This window comes from Spea bombifrons, chromosome 1 (assembly GCF_027358695.1).
Source record: "Spea bombifrons isolate aSpeBom1 chromosome 1, aSpeBom1.2.pri, whole genome shotgun sequence".
In the NCBI taxonomy this organism is placed as follows: Eukaryota; Metazoa; Chordata; class Amphibia; order Anura; family Pelobatidae; genus Spea; species Spea bombifrons.
Genome location: NC_071087.1, coordinates 48,182,387 through 48,198,044, shown reverse-complemented (window position 1 = coordinate 48,198,044; position 15,658 = coordinate 48,182,387).

The window sequence follows — 15,658 nt, the reverse complement described above, 5'->3', positions numbered from 1 at the left end:
TAGGCACCTTTCCTATTGGTCACTACAGCCACACACCCAGATATCCATATATGGTAGGGAGGGTAGCTCCCCTTTTGATTGGTCCCTAAGTTAAAGGGACGTGGGCCGCCCCTGACCACACTCCCTGCACTGTGATTGGTTGCTCCCTGTTCTAGCCCTCTCCTGATTGGTGCCAGTTAAAGTGATGTATTTATGTATTGTTCACCTCATGGTCTCATGTATAAAGTTGGTGTTTGGTGTTTCTTACTGTGATTCTTACTTGTTCAAGTCTAAGACCGTGTCTGTGTCTGTGATTTGGGGACAAGGGACACTTCATCGTGGAGTGTAACTACCTGGTTACTGGAAGTCTGGAGTATACCGAGGGGACCATAGGAGATTGCTGGAACTATTGACGACAGAGACCATCCGTCTCTACAGGGTCCGTCACAATATATACCGTATTTGCTCGATTATAAGACGACCCTGATTATAAGACAACCCCCCAAAGCTTAATATTAATTTAGGAAAAAAAGAAAAAGCCTGAATATAAGATGACCCTATAGGAAAAAAGTTTTACCAGTAAATGTTAATTCATTTAAACTATTTTTTTAATAAAAGCTATGATTGAGAAAAATATTTTGGTTTTATTTCTTTCTATTTTCCAACCTGCCCCCCGGTTATGCACATCTGCCCCAGAAATGCCTTATACCCCCTATATGCCACTGTGCCCCATGATATGCCTTTTAACCCTCTAAATGCCACTGTGTCCCATGATATGCCTTTTAACCCTATATGCCACTGTGCCCCATGATATGCCTTTTAACCCTATATGCCACTCTGGCACTTAGAGGGTTAAAAGGCATATTATGGGGAAGAGTGGCATATAGGGAGGTTTAAGGCATTTCAGGAGGCAGAGTGGCGTATAAAGGTGTTAAAAAGGCATTTCTGGAGGCAGAGTGGCATTAAGGGGGTTAAAAGGCATTTCACAGAGTACCCTGCCTCCAGAAATGCCTTATGCCCCCCATTTAACACTCCCCCCCGGCCCACTTACCGGTACTTCTGAGTCTCCTGTCATGTAGCTTGGGCAGCGTGTAGACTCACGCTACAGCCGGAAGGAGGCGTGGCTAGCAGCGGGGGTTGTCTGCGTGCATCGCGCAGGCATTCCCCGGCTGTCAGAGATCAGAGTTCCCCGCGCCGGCGCCGCACCGGTGCAGGGAACTCTGATCTTTGACAGCCGGGGAAGGTTTGCGCGATGCACGCAGACAACCCCTGCTGCTAGCCACACCTCCTTCCGGCTGCAGCGGAAGTTGTCTACGCGAATAGCGTAGACATCTACACGCTGCCCCAGCTGCACACCGGGGACTCTGAAGTACTGGTAAGTGGGGCGGGGGGGTTGAGACAGGAGGATCCAGATCCCCTGCAGCTGTGGGGGATCTGGATCTTAGTCGTCTCATAGTCAGACTTTGAAGTCTGATTATAAGACAACCCCGATTATAAGACGAGGGGTATTTTTCAGAGCATTTGCTCTGAAAAAAACCTCGTCTTATAATCGAGCAAATATGGTATATGTGTGAAAAAGAAAATACACCCTCTTAAAATTAGGTAAATACAACCTCAGATGAACAACGCATGACATATTATACCGTGTCATGATTTAATCAACAAAAATAAAGCCAAAATAAATAATAAAGAGGGTGTACTTTTTATTTCACACAACTGTATATATATATATATATATATATAAATATATATATATATATATATAATCTGCCTATCTGTATGAAAATGTAATTTACATATTGTAATACCCTATGTATAAATATGTGCAATAAAGGCAGGGTCAAACTTGAAATGACAGACGTCCTAAACACTTTAAGGCAGGTGGCCATCTGACAGCCTAGGGTCACTGATACCTGGGTACAATAATTTATTTTCTGACAGTCCCAGGTGGGTTTGGGATCAACTCCTCCACCTTAACAAATATAACAATAACTACACCCATTTACTATAGCAACCCCTCCACCTCTTTGGAGTCCCCAACTTTGCCACGCGACATGTCACCCACATCCCCCAGTTCCAGCTTTGCCCCCAAACAGATTTTCATTACCATATGTGTTCCTAAAAAACCTACTAGTGTGATCTTTGAACAGCTTGTCTGTGCCATCTTTTGAACCCCAAACAGCTTGTTAGTCCATCTTTTTCCCTAAGGAGCTTGTTAGTACCATATTTTTCCCTAAGAAGCTTGTCAGACGATAGTGGTACAGCAGTGATATTATTATATAGCAAGCCAGACATTGAGCATGGTACAGCATAACTCCCATCATTATATACTGAGCCTGACAGTGGTACAACACAACTCCCATTATCACACAGTGAGTCAGACATAGTTGGTGGTACAACATAACTCACATAATTATATAGTGATGGGGATACAGAATAATCCCTATCACTATACAGTAATCCAGACACAGATGGTAGTACATTATGACTCCTATCATTATATAATGATACAGGCACACACAATGATACTGCATGCCTCCTATTATTATATAATGATCCAGACACAGATGGTGGTACAGTATAACTCCCATCTTCCATCATCATTTTCTTTTTTATTTTGTTGCTTTTTTGCTTACTCACTCTTACTTACACACTCTCACACTCTCACTCTTGCTTTCACTCACTCTGAATCATGCCCCCTCACTTTCTCTCACTCTTATTTACACTCTCACTCTTGCTCTCTCAAAGTATCCCTACCTTCTCTGCCAACCCCTTCTGTGTCCCTGTCTCTTTTCCTGCAGCTGCGCTTCTTGTCTTGCCATTTCTTTTTCTTATGTCTTTCTGTGTCTGCTTCTCCCCGGCATCACCTCTGTTATCCAGGCCTCCCAGAGCGCATCCTAAAAAGGATGAGGATGGAGCTGCCGCATACACCCTCTCCCCCCAATTGGAGCAACGGGGGAGAGTTTTTCCAAAGTGGTGTGCACCGTGGCTCCACCCTTTGGCTCCAAGTACTCCAAGAAGCCAGAATATTGCAGACAACTATATTATTGCAGTATGGGCCTAAATAAAGATATCACATTTCTAAGGCTTAAAAAGTTTATTTTCCAATATATGTAGCTGATTAATACACATTTTGACATCATTTCTATCAGCTTCTGCTGCTCAAAGCTCATAATGACTTGCAAAGTCAAGATCTGCCCCCACTCATCAGTCACTTCTGCTTCTTGGGGATTCTAATAGAGTGCATTACATATGCTTTCCATACATTCTCTCTAAAGATGATGCATGAGTCATTGATGTTACAATGGCTACTGTAAAATTACATCATTAATTGCAAACCAGTAGCACCATAAAAGATGAGTAGAGACAATCACTACTGGCTAGTAAACACATCACATGTTACTCACATGCATGATGCCCAAGGCAGCTTCTTAAATGGTATTCACACTGCTCAAAAAGTTATTTGAACACCCACACTATTCATCAGAAGCAAGCCACAAATCAGAAGATGTACACAATATACCAATACATACTTCCCAGTTGATTTTCCACTTGAAAAATTAAACAAATTTCACTGCTGTGACGTAACATAACCTCCCTAAGCTCTCCCTGTGCCGGTTCAAAATTGTTTACAAGGGCCCTTTCTGGCCAGCAACCGCACGGTCCAGGTCGTAAGGGCCCTTTCAAAACAAAGACCCACAAGACTTTATAATGTGTTTTGAAGACATCTGGCCTAAAGCTAACACATCATTCCACAATAAGAACATCATTCCAACAGTTAAACACGTTGGTGGCAGTGTGATGGTCTCGTGCTGAAGGAGAATGTCTGACTATCAGTTCATGACCTAACGCTCAAGCGCAGTTGGGTTATGCAGCAGGACAACAATCCAAAGCATGCAAGCAAGTTCACCTCTGATTTGCTCAAAAGAAAACAAAATTAAGGTTTTGGAGTGGAATGCTCAAAGTGCTGACTTTAATCCTATTGAGATGGATCGTGTTCCTCAGATGTGGCCGAATTAAAACAAAGAGTGAGTCTAAATTAACTCACAGCAACGTAAAGCCTCAAATACTTTTCACAGCACTGTAGATGGATATCACTATAAGAGCAGGGTAAAGGTTGTTTTTAGGAATAAATAGGGAAGTGTAATCTGAGAAGCACTTCTCACTGATTATTGTCAAACATATTCAAAGAATGCTAAAAATATGTGTTTATCGAAGCTGTTTCAGTACCTACATGAGTATCCTTTTATTTAGCTTTTGCTGTTTTATATTAACACATCTCTTCTTTTATGTGTTATTGAAAAGAGTTTAAGTAAGTTAAAGTGATATATATTACCAAAAAAATTTGCAATTTGGAGCATCAAATAAGGCAAATAAGTTGATAAGATATTGTAGGAGTATGCATGTATGGATGTGTATGTATGTGAGAGCATGGATGTATAAATGTTGGTATGTGAGCATGGATGTGTATGTATGAAGGTGTATGTGGGAGCTTGGAAGTGTATGTTTGAGCATGGATGTATTGGAGTGTGACCATTAATATGTAAGTGTGTGTGAGTATGGATGTGTAAATCTTGGTATGTAAGCATGGATGTGTATGTGTGACCATGTACGTGTAAGTGTTTGTGTGTGATCATGGATGTGTATGTGTAAACAGAATAGGTAGCTCGACAATATAGAGGGTAGGACCAAATGAGAACTGGTATTGAGATGACGTTGTGTACCCTTTACAACCTAAAGCAAATGAGTATAAGGACTATTACTGTTCTCTAATGAGGTCCCTGAATGGTATGTTAGAATACAGCTGGTGTTGTTGTGTGTGGTGTTATAGAATGTTTAAAAGTATCCAATCATTAGAACCGTGTACAGTGGTTTAGAAACATAGATACATTTATTAAAACAAATACAAAAAATAAATACAAAAAATAGGGTCAGCTTTCCTATAAGATAGGGTATCTCGTTTAAAAGTACTTTTAAACATTCTATAACACCACACACACAACAACACCAGCTGTATTCTAACATACCTTTCAGGGACCTCATTAGAGAACAGTAATAGTCCTTATACTCATGGATGTGTAAGTGTGTGTGAGAGTGGGTCTGCATGCGTGTATGTGAGCATGAATGTATATTTGGGTGTGGGAGCATGAAAATGTGTGGTTGAACATAGATGTGTACGTGTTTGTGTGAATACGGATGTGTGTTTGTGTAAGTGTTTTATGTTATCATGGTGAGTGTGGGTAAGTGTGTATGAGCAAAAGTGTAAATGTTGGTGTGTGAGCATGGATGTACATGTTTAGGTGTGTATGAGCATGTATGTGTAAATGATAGTGTGTGAGTATTTATGTGTAAATGTTGGTGGGTGAGCATTTATGTGTCAATGTTGGTGTGTGAGCACACATGCGTATGTGTAAGCATGGATGTGCATGTTTAGGTGTGTATGAGCATGTCTGTGTAAATGATAGTGTGAGTATGTATGTGTAAGTGTAGGTGTGCAAATATACATGTGTATGTGTGACCATCAAAGTGTATGTGTGTGTGTGTGTGAGAGAGAGAATGGGTGTGTATGTGTGACCATGTGTAATTGTTTGTGTGTGACTGGCTCTGATGCTTGCACTCAGCCATTGCCAGGCGGAACCACAAAGTGATTGCCTAGTTTTGGCCCAAGCCAAACTATAGAGGCTGTTTGCTGGCAACCTTGGAAGGAGGGAGGGCCACATTACCACTAACAAGAGCATTTGGTGTAGTTTGAGACTTCTCTGGTTCCAGTCGCCCTCCGGTGCTCCTAACTCACTCATGATAGGATGCCTGGGTAAAAAAGCAGAAATGTGAGTAATAAACCTAATCCCCTATGTCCCTGGCCCAGACTTTCCCGGCATTGCAGGTGGCCCAGACCACCATCCTTTTTTCTCAATAGAGAAAATTAGATGCTAGGCCATCTGGACTCCATTTTAGGTGCACATGGGGGAAAAGCACCTTAACCCCTTCAATCCCCTATGGACGTACCGGGACGTCCAAAAAACGCCTCTTAAGAAACCCCTATGGACGTACCGGTACATCCAGCCCTTCTTGCAGTGTCAGGGACACATCCCTGCCGCTGCACGGGAGATCAGGCTGTCCGATCTGATGTAACATTTCAAACTGCGCGATCGCGCGATCAGGCATTCCCTTCCGGGTTGCGTCACTGCTGATGTAACCCGGAAGTTCATCGGAGGACAGGATATCCCCGGGAGACTGCGAACTCTATGCACGTCTGTGAGGACCTGCATAGAGATCACAGTGTGATCGGTGCAGGGGGATCGCGGGGAGGGGAGTGAGAAACCATGTCTCTCACTCCCCCTCCCGTCCTGAAACAGAAAAGCAGAAAAAAAACGGTTAGCCATTTAACTGGCATGTTCAGGAGGTCCCTAAGAGGACCTCTAACCATTTTTGTGTAAAAAAAAAAAAAAAAAGATAATAATCATAAAAAATTTTAAAAAACGTACATCCCATTGCCCTAGTATAAGATCTAGCCAGTATAACCCTCCTGCCCCCGTTCACAACCCCCAAACCCGTTAAGCCATAGGCATAAAAATTATACAAAAAATGTACACCTTATAGTATGCTCCCTGGTGCTGGGAGAGTATGGAACATCTATATAAATTAGGTATTTCTGAAATCAGGACACCTGAATTGATAAACTTGGAGGGAATTTTCCATCACTTTACCTAATTTTGTGAGGATTCAGAGGGAAAATGTAAAAAATATTAGGTTTTTTTTTTAATTGGCGCTAGTTTTTACTAAATTTCTCATTTCTAAATTTTCAGCTAATCATCCAACTATGGTATCAAAAGAAAGCTCTATCTCTCCTTGAAAAAAACAATATATATAGTTTACATGGGTACACTATTCACAGGAAAGGAGAATAATCGCAAAAATGGCAAAATTGCTCTGGAACTTGAGGTACCAAAAACCCCTGGGATTGTAGGGGTTAAAGATGCTCCCTCTCAGGCAGTCCCTTGCTAGTTTCTTCTATTCAATAGATACAGTGTCATAATCAGGGCTGACAGGTTTCAGGTTTAGAGACAAGTGTAAAGAACGTTTTATAAAACCATACTTTACATTATATGTGGAAGAATAACAAATAAAACACAGTAAAAATACATTGGCAGTGCCCCAAAGTCTTCAAGCGGGAATATTGCAGCAGACATGTTTTATTGCTTTCACTCAGTTCTCTAGAAAATGAGAAAAACTGGACAGCATTGCCAGAGTGTCTAACCTGATTCTAAAGAACAACATTTGCAGCATGTGGCATAAAACAAAGGCAAATAAATTGAGGAACTGTCCTTCCTGTGTATATAGAAGTTTATAATTTATACCACATGATCTAAATAATATTGTTTCGTAAGCTTCCTGCATTGCTCTTACAAAAGCATGTCAAACAAAATTCCCTGGTTGTACCTTTAACAAATAGCACAAAAAATATACAAAAATAGAGGAGTACACAAGGTAAATAAAATACATAACAGACATAACAATTCTGATTCCCGGATTGCAGTTAGAATAATAATGCCCAATAACTGCACAAAACAAAGCAAGAATACAATATAGCCATGAAAAATTGGGGTACTAAGAAATACACTGTTATATAGTGTGACATATACTTGTATTTACAGGGTATGCTTTACAGAGTTCTTGCTTTGTTTCGTGTACCTATAATAGCTGCCCCTGAAGCAGACTGCCCATACCGCAGCCCCCCTGAAGCAGCCTGCCTGTGCCACTTTTGCCCCTGAAGCAACCTGCCTGTCCCATTTCTGCCCCTAAACACTTACTTGCTTCATTCATTCAACCATTCACTCTCCTGAACCCCCTTACCTCTCTTGAAGATTTCACTGGTGCAGGGGCTGGCCGAGCATCACCGGGGGCAGCGCAGACATCTATGTGACCCGACGGCCGCCTAACGTGGGTCTGCAGCTCACTTCTGTGGTGCCTGCGAACTGTATGAGGACCCCCCCCCCGGGTTCCTGCTCCCCTTGGGCAGAGAAAGAGTTTCCTCATGCATGGGCGCCACAGCAGTGAGCTGCAGGCCCGTGTTAGGTGGCCTTCGCGGCACCCCCCTGATGGGTGGCAGCCTGGCGGACCCCCATTTAGGTACGCTACTGTGCCTACCCATGTCTATCCCATTGTCTGGCCTATTGCTGAACCCCTGTTCCATAACACCCCCTGCCTTATGATCCTCCATAAGCACACTTTATTAGAGTAAGTACGAGCTTAGGGATTTGAGTTATTCACTAACACTAGGCTCACCTCTGACATTGACAATGCCATATGCTGACACACAAAGTGATGATAACACCATACACTGACACCAACACAAATACTAACACACCCTCACACTAAAACCATACACAAACATACACTTATTATTATTATTATGTATTGTTTTATATAGCGCCATCAAATTACGTAGCACTGTACAATGGGAAACTTTAACACCACTGTACAGTATACACAGTACTCCTCCTCCGACTCTCACCTCCCGGAGACCTATCTCCACTGCAGCTTGCACTCATGATGTGCAATGCAGTGTAGCTGCTTCTCTACCACTGCAGGGTCACATAATGCATGTTATGTGACCTTGCTAAGCAGGGCCGGCCCTACAATGGAGCCGACTGGGGCAATTGCCCCAGGCGGCACTTTTGAAGGGGCAGCACTTTGCCGCCCCAAGCACTTTTTTTTTAAGCGGAGGAGAGAGAGGGGTGCCGAGTGGTTTTCGCTTACCCGCTCGGCGCCCCTCTCTCTCTCCTCTGCGGCGAGTCTCCGTGCTCTGCCACGGTGCCGGCTTGTAATGCTGAGCGCCGTAGGTGACGTCAATTTACGGCGCTCAGCATTACAAGCCGGCACCGTGGCAGAGCAAGGAGACTCGCCGCAGGACTGTTTAAAGGTAAGTACCGGGGGGGGGTTAGGGTAGATAATGGTGTCGGCGAAGTTTAAAATGCTGCCCCCCGGCGTCAGGGGGGGGGCGGCATTTTAAACTTCGCCCCAGGCGGCATTAAGTCTTGGGCCGGCCCTGTTGCTAAGCACCTTGGTTACTAGGCACCTGTTTACTCTGCATTCTCAGGGCCAGCCTCATTGCGTCTCTGCAGCCAAGCAGGGTAACCTTGTTCTTGAGGGAGTAGAGCCTGCTTGGCTCACCTGGTACACCAGTAAGGGTCGTATTCCCTAATGGCGGCCCTGATGCTTAGTGGTACATGAAACTGAAGTCTAGCTTTAACTAAGTGTAATATCACTGGTGGCCACTAGAGTGTGCACTTGTCACATACTTTTGTGTTTAAGGTGCATTTTTTACTACTACAATGAGCAACAAAATGTATTTAATACAATCAAACCAAGCAGCAACTACCCAATTTTTTTAAAATTTTAGTATTATGTATGAAATAACATCATGATTCTGTTAATAAAGGTGTATTGGAAGGCATATGGAAAGATAGATACTATCACACTGTAAATCTGAATATTATTCTGGGTTGTATAGGCAGTTACGCTTAGCAATAGTAGCTATGCTAATAGGGGCATTATCAGTTCGTGCTCTAAACCAGTTTATAATTTCAGTATGGCAGAGCTATTGGGTAAATTATGGTAATCCATGCAACCAGAAACAAATCACACTGAAGTTTGATGACTATGCAATGCAAAAAGAAAAAATAGTTTTAAGCTGCAGTTATTTGTTAATGAACTGAACAATACCTGCAGTGAATCATATATAAATGCTTAATGCCTTTCAAATATATGCTGGTGACCTATTCCACTGTGCTTGTGGTTAGACGTAATTTCTTATTTACTGAACCCACACAAGTTATATATTGTTTTTTTCAGGACAAGAAAGGCTTTCTTTAGAGGTCATTATTTTGATTGTAACATATCATTTACTATAAAAGTATAAAATATGGGCAAAATTTACCTCTTCTGGCAAACATTCATGCACTACCTGCCATGCAAGATCTCTCTTCTGGACTCTATGAGAGTATTGTGCAGCATTCAACTTCTTTGGATTTGATAAAATATCCAGGCTAAAATCTTGGAGGTGAGAAAATTGTATTGCTTTCCTTAAAATGACTGCTTTGGTGAAGCAGCAGAGTTAAGAGACTAAAAATATGACCAGCGGTGAAGCATAAAAAAGAAGCAAAGGTGTTTGCACGCTTTCTCTCTTTTTAGTTTCCAAAAAAACATAAAACAAACATGCATAAGTTTCTTTGTGTACAAGTCAGAAGGGGGGAATACCACTCCTAAATACAACATAATTGGTAAGAGTATTGTCTTGATGATTAAAATTCTCCCTTCCATTGTCAGCTTTTAGGTATCAGGCTCCCGATCCTTCCCCTCGATCTTTACCTGCGGCATCCACCGCGTGCCGCCGCTCTGTCACGGAGTGGGCCACATCCTCGACCTCTGGTTCTTCCCGCGGTGTCCACCACACGCCGCACCACCGCGGCCTCCCACGACATCTGCCCACGGGTCCTGCAACCCCGTAAGAATCCGCAAGGGTGATTAGTGGAAGACGGAGTTCTGGACCCGTTATGGCCACTTTGAGTATAGAGTGATGCCTTTCAGGTTATGGAACTCTCCAGCCACCTTTCAACATTTTTTGAATGACGTGTTCAGTGACATGCTAAACAGGTTCGTGGTTGTCTACTTGGATGACATCCTGGTCTATTCGTCCTCTTTGGCAGAACACCGTCAACATATGGTTCAAATGCTAACCCGTCTTCAACAACACCAGCTATACGCGAAGTTGGAGATTCGAGACCACGCCGGTTGAGTTCTTGGGTTACGTCATCACACCGGGAAAAATAGAGATGGATCCCAGAAAGATATCGACTATATTACAGTGGCCTGTACTGAATTCCATCAAAACAGTCCAACATTTCCTAGGATTTGCCAACTTCTACAGGCGCTTCATTAAAGGCTTTTCACGTATAGTCCAATCCATCACTTGTTTGACCAAGAAGGACACACGCTTTGCATGGACACCACAAGCTCAACAGGCCTTTGATGACCTGAAATACAGATTCACAGAAGCTCCCGTTCTTGTCCCTCCTGATCCACTCAAAGCCTACTTCCTGGAAGTGGATACTTTGAAAATAGCAGTGGGTGCCGTCCTTTCACAGCGACATGGAGAAAAGAGCTTCATCCACCCTGTCTCCTTTTTCTCCAAATGCCTCAGCCCTGCTGAACGGAACTATAGCGTTGGGGATCGGGAGCTGCTAGCGATCCTATTGGCGTTACAAGAATGGTGACATCTACTGGAAGGAGCCATCCACCCTATCACTGTGTTCACTGATCACCGGAATCTAGAGTACCTACGGACAGTGCACCAGTTGTGTCCCAGACAGGCCAGATGGGCTCTGTACTTCACACGTTTCCAACTCCACATTACCTACCGTCCGGGTGCTCAGAATGGAAAGACAGATGCTCTCTCCCAGCTCTATGGGACTGGCCTTCCTTTTTTGCGTTCAGAACGTGAACTCCTGTACAAGGATGATCTCCTTTTTGTGCCCCCCAAAGTCAGGACTGCTGTTCTCCACTCTGTACACGACCATCCATTAGCAGGGAATAGTGGTGTCCAACAAACCACAGATTTGGTTCAACTAACCTATTGGTGACCAGGCATGTGACACGCTGTACGCCGGCATGTACAGTCCTGCGATACCTGCGCCTGTTCTAAGGGGACCTCCACAAAACCCGCTAGGACTGCTACAACCCTTGTCCATCCCCGACCAGCGCTGTGCTGATATTACGGTGGACTTCATCCATCACTATGTAACACCATCACGGTGGTGGTTGATAGGCTCACCAAGATGGCACACTTTGTTCCCACATCCGGAGTACCCACTGCTTCTATACAGCTGCTGAGCTCTTCATCAATTCGTTTTTTTGCCTTCATGGAATACCTTGTTATATTATCTCTGATAGAGGGGTCCAATTCACGTCTCGCTTCTGGAAAGCCTTCTGTCAACGGCTAGGAATCGAACGTCGTCTGTCCACGGCTTAAAACCAGAGGCACATGTAAAATACTAAAATTAGGTCTCTCTTTTTAGATTTTTGTTTAAAAAAGAAGCAAGAGCACTTCTCTCCTTCCTCCAAGTGCTTTCCTGGGTATTAAAAATCTCTTTTTTTCTTCCTCTTGCCAGCAACAAGAAAAACGTTCTTAATCTTGGACCACCAGTCCAAAAAATTATGACTTGGTCTGACCTGGCCATTAGACCATGTACAGTATCTCACAAAAGTGAGTACACCCCTCACATTTTTGTAAATATTTTATTATATCTTTTCATGAATTTGCTGTCCCCTCAAATATAACTCAACACACAGCCATTAACCCCTTAACGACAATCCACGTACATGTACGGGGTTGCCGTGCAACGAGATAACGACAATGCCCGTACATGTACGGGCTGCCGTTAAATAGCTGCATCGCCGCTATTTCGCCACAAGTGAGGCTGACCGTGGATCCTGGGAGGAAAGCCCTCCCCGGAAGAATCGCTTCCTAAGCGATTCCGATCGGAATCGCTTCCAAAGCATAAACGGTGTTGCTGACATCCCTCGATATCGAGGCATGTCAGTAACACTACCCCCCTGCCCCGATCGCCTTGTGATTGCTCCGAGGAGCAACCACAAGTGCCATCCTGTAAATGACGTTGCCGTCATTCACAGGATGGCATCAACAATAGATATGAGTTCCAGACCCTCTTGAGAACTCTCGAGCTCCTCCTGCAGGTTGAATGCAGGTACTGCATCCAACCATGCAAGGTCAATGGAGCCCAGCTCACTAATGAGTGATTAGTAAAAATAAAAAAAATAAAAATAATATGGTAACATGTAAAAATCCCCACTGTCACCAAAAAAAAATAAAAAAAAATAATAAGCAAGTCCTAAAATTCTTTATCTTTACAAAAATTCCAGCATGGAAAGAGTTAAAATATTGGCATTACAAATGCCCATAGGGTGTCTCGTATTAAAAAATGCATGAGTGGATGGGGTAAATTGAATTGGCCGGGTTCAAAGATGTCCCAAATATGGGACATGGGGGCAGTAGGATCAGATGTCTAAATGGCAAAAAAATACACACCTCACAAAGGCGGCCTTTTATCTCCCAAATAACCCTACAAACCCATGCATGGGCGGTATCACTGCGCTCAGAAGATGTTACATGAAGATTAGTGCATGGAAAGGGTTAAAATACCAGCATTTCAAATACCTTGGGGTGTGTAGTTTTAAAAAATATATGATTTGATGGGGTAAATTGCATTGGCCGGCTTCAAAGATACCCGAAATGGCACATGGGGGGAAGAATTACCAGATTTGGAAAAAAAGGTTTTGAAATAGCAAAACGCTACCTGTACTTATTGCCCCATAACATACAGAAAAAAGAAAAAAAACATAAAAACATTGGGTATTTCTAAACTCAGGACAAATAGTAGAATCTATTTAGCAGGTTTTTTTCATTTGTTTATGCAGATGAGTAAAAGTTTTTTGTTTAAAAAGTGAGAAAAAGTAATTTTTAACAAAAAATCCCCATATTTTATCATTTTTTTTATAGTAAATTAGATGATATGATAAAATTAATGGTATCTAAAGAAAGCCCTGTTTGTCCAGAAAAAACAATATATAATATGTGTGGGAGCATGAAATGAGAAAGAAGAAAATCACAGCTAAACAGCAACACTGAAAAATGTTAAAATAGCCATTGTCCCACAATATACTATTAGTAATAACCCCTATTGTCCTTAAGGGGTTAATGTCTAAACCTTGGCAACAGAAGTAAGTACACCCAATTAGCCATTTCCCCTCCCCGGTGTCATGTGACTCATTAGTGTTACAAGGTCTCAGGTATGAATGGGGAACAGGTGTGTTAAACTTGGTGTTATCGCTCTCACACTCTCTCATACTGGTCACTGGAAGTTCAACATGGCACCTCATGGCAAAGAACTCACTGAGGATCTGAAAAAAAGAATTGTTGCTCTCCTGAATTTGTAGTCACTTCAGAGGACAAAACTTTCTTGGCCCAGAAATCAGTGAGGGGAAAAGTAAAGGTTTTGTGTTATTTACTCTATTTCAATCTGCATATTTTATTAAAAAGGATTAGTGGCACTAAATTGTAGCATCAGGCATCCCCTATATGATGACTTTTTTAATGTACTGATTACTCCCAATCCCATCACATAAGATTCTATCTTGAATTTTCTGCCGAGCACTGAAGTCATCTTTATCCAGCACACATCGATGCCGAGGAGATAAGATTCTATTTTATTTATTTCTGAAAAAGGGCGCCAAAATCCCCAGGCCCGTGATTCTCTTAATCCGGCCCTCCCTCCAGTGTGCATCAACCAGTTTAAATCCAGCTTGTACCCACAGTGTGCTCCAGCCTTGTGCAGTTTTATTTGGCTAAACTTGTTTTAAATGGTTTGTAGACTGTTTTTGTTTTACTGTCTAAGTAATTTAGTATTTATAGAATGACATATAAAAGTTGATCAAAAAAACTTTTCCACTGCTTTTTTCATTATCGCCAAATGAACCCTGCATTAATATGCATTATGAAGCCCACGCACACATACATTTCTGATGAAGTGGCCCACTGCAGAAAAAACTTGAACACCCCTAGTATACACAGTGCTGTGATCTGACAGGTTACCTCAAGAGGCTGCAATGGATATGACGCCTATCAAATAAAATAATCAAAATTGAGAGTCCAGGCTGACAGGGTGGAATCCTGACACTTGGCGTCCCTTCATCAGCCTGTTTACCCGCTCCCTGCTCAGTCCACCTCTAGTGTCACCTAGCTAGTGGGCAGTGCATAGGTTTCCTATTCTCCAGGACAAAGTAGACCCAATGATCGTAGCATCCTTTCTATGGTAAAGAAAAACATTCAGCTAAGTGAAGAACACTCTCCAGGAGTAAGGCATATCATTATCCAAGTAATAAAGAGAAGACTTCACAAGAGCAAATACAGAGGGTTCACCATATGGTGCCTCAAGAATAGAAAGGCCAGATTAGAGTTTGCCAAAAAACATCTAAAAAGCTAGGCCAGTCCGGGAGAGCATTCTTTGGACAGATGAAACTAAGATCAACCTTTACCAGAAGGATGGGATAAAAAAATGATGGAGAAGGCTTGTAACGGCTCATCATCTGTAAAATATGGAGGAGACGGTGTGATGGCATGGGCATGCATGGCTTCCAATGACACTGGGTCGCTATTGTTTATTGATGATGTGACAGAAGACAGAAGCACCAGAGAAAGTGTTTAGGGCTATAAAGTCGATTGAACAATGCTTTACTTTACAGATGGACAATAACCCAAAACATACTGCCAACGCAACCCAGGAGTTTTTTAAGGGAAAGAAGTTGAATATTCTCCAATTGCTGATCAAAGCATGTACTTGCTGAATACAAAACGTAAAGCAGAAAGACCTACAAACAACTAAAGACAGATGCAGTAAAATACTGGAGAAAGCATAACAAAGGAGCAAACCCAGCATTTTGTGATGCCCAATGTGTTCCAGACTTCAAGCAGTTATTGCAGTTATTTACATCTGAGCCCCTGAAATAAGGGGACTGTGTATGAAAATGGTTGGAATTCCTAAACTTTTCATAAAATATTTTTGTTCAACCTCTTGAATTAAAGCTGAAAGTCTGCCCTTCA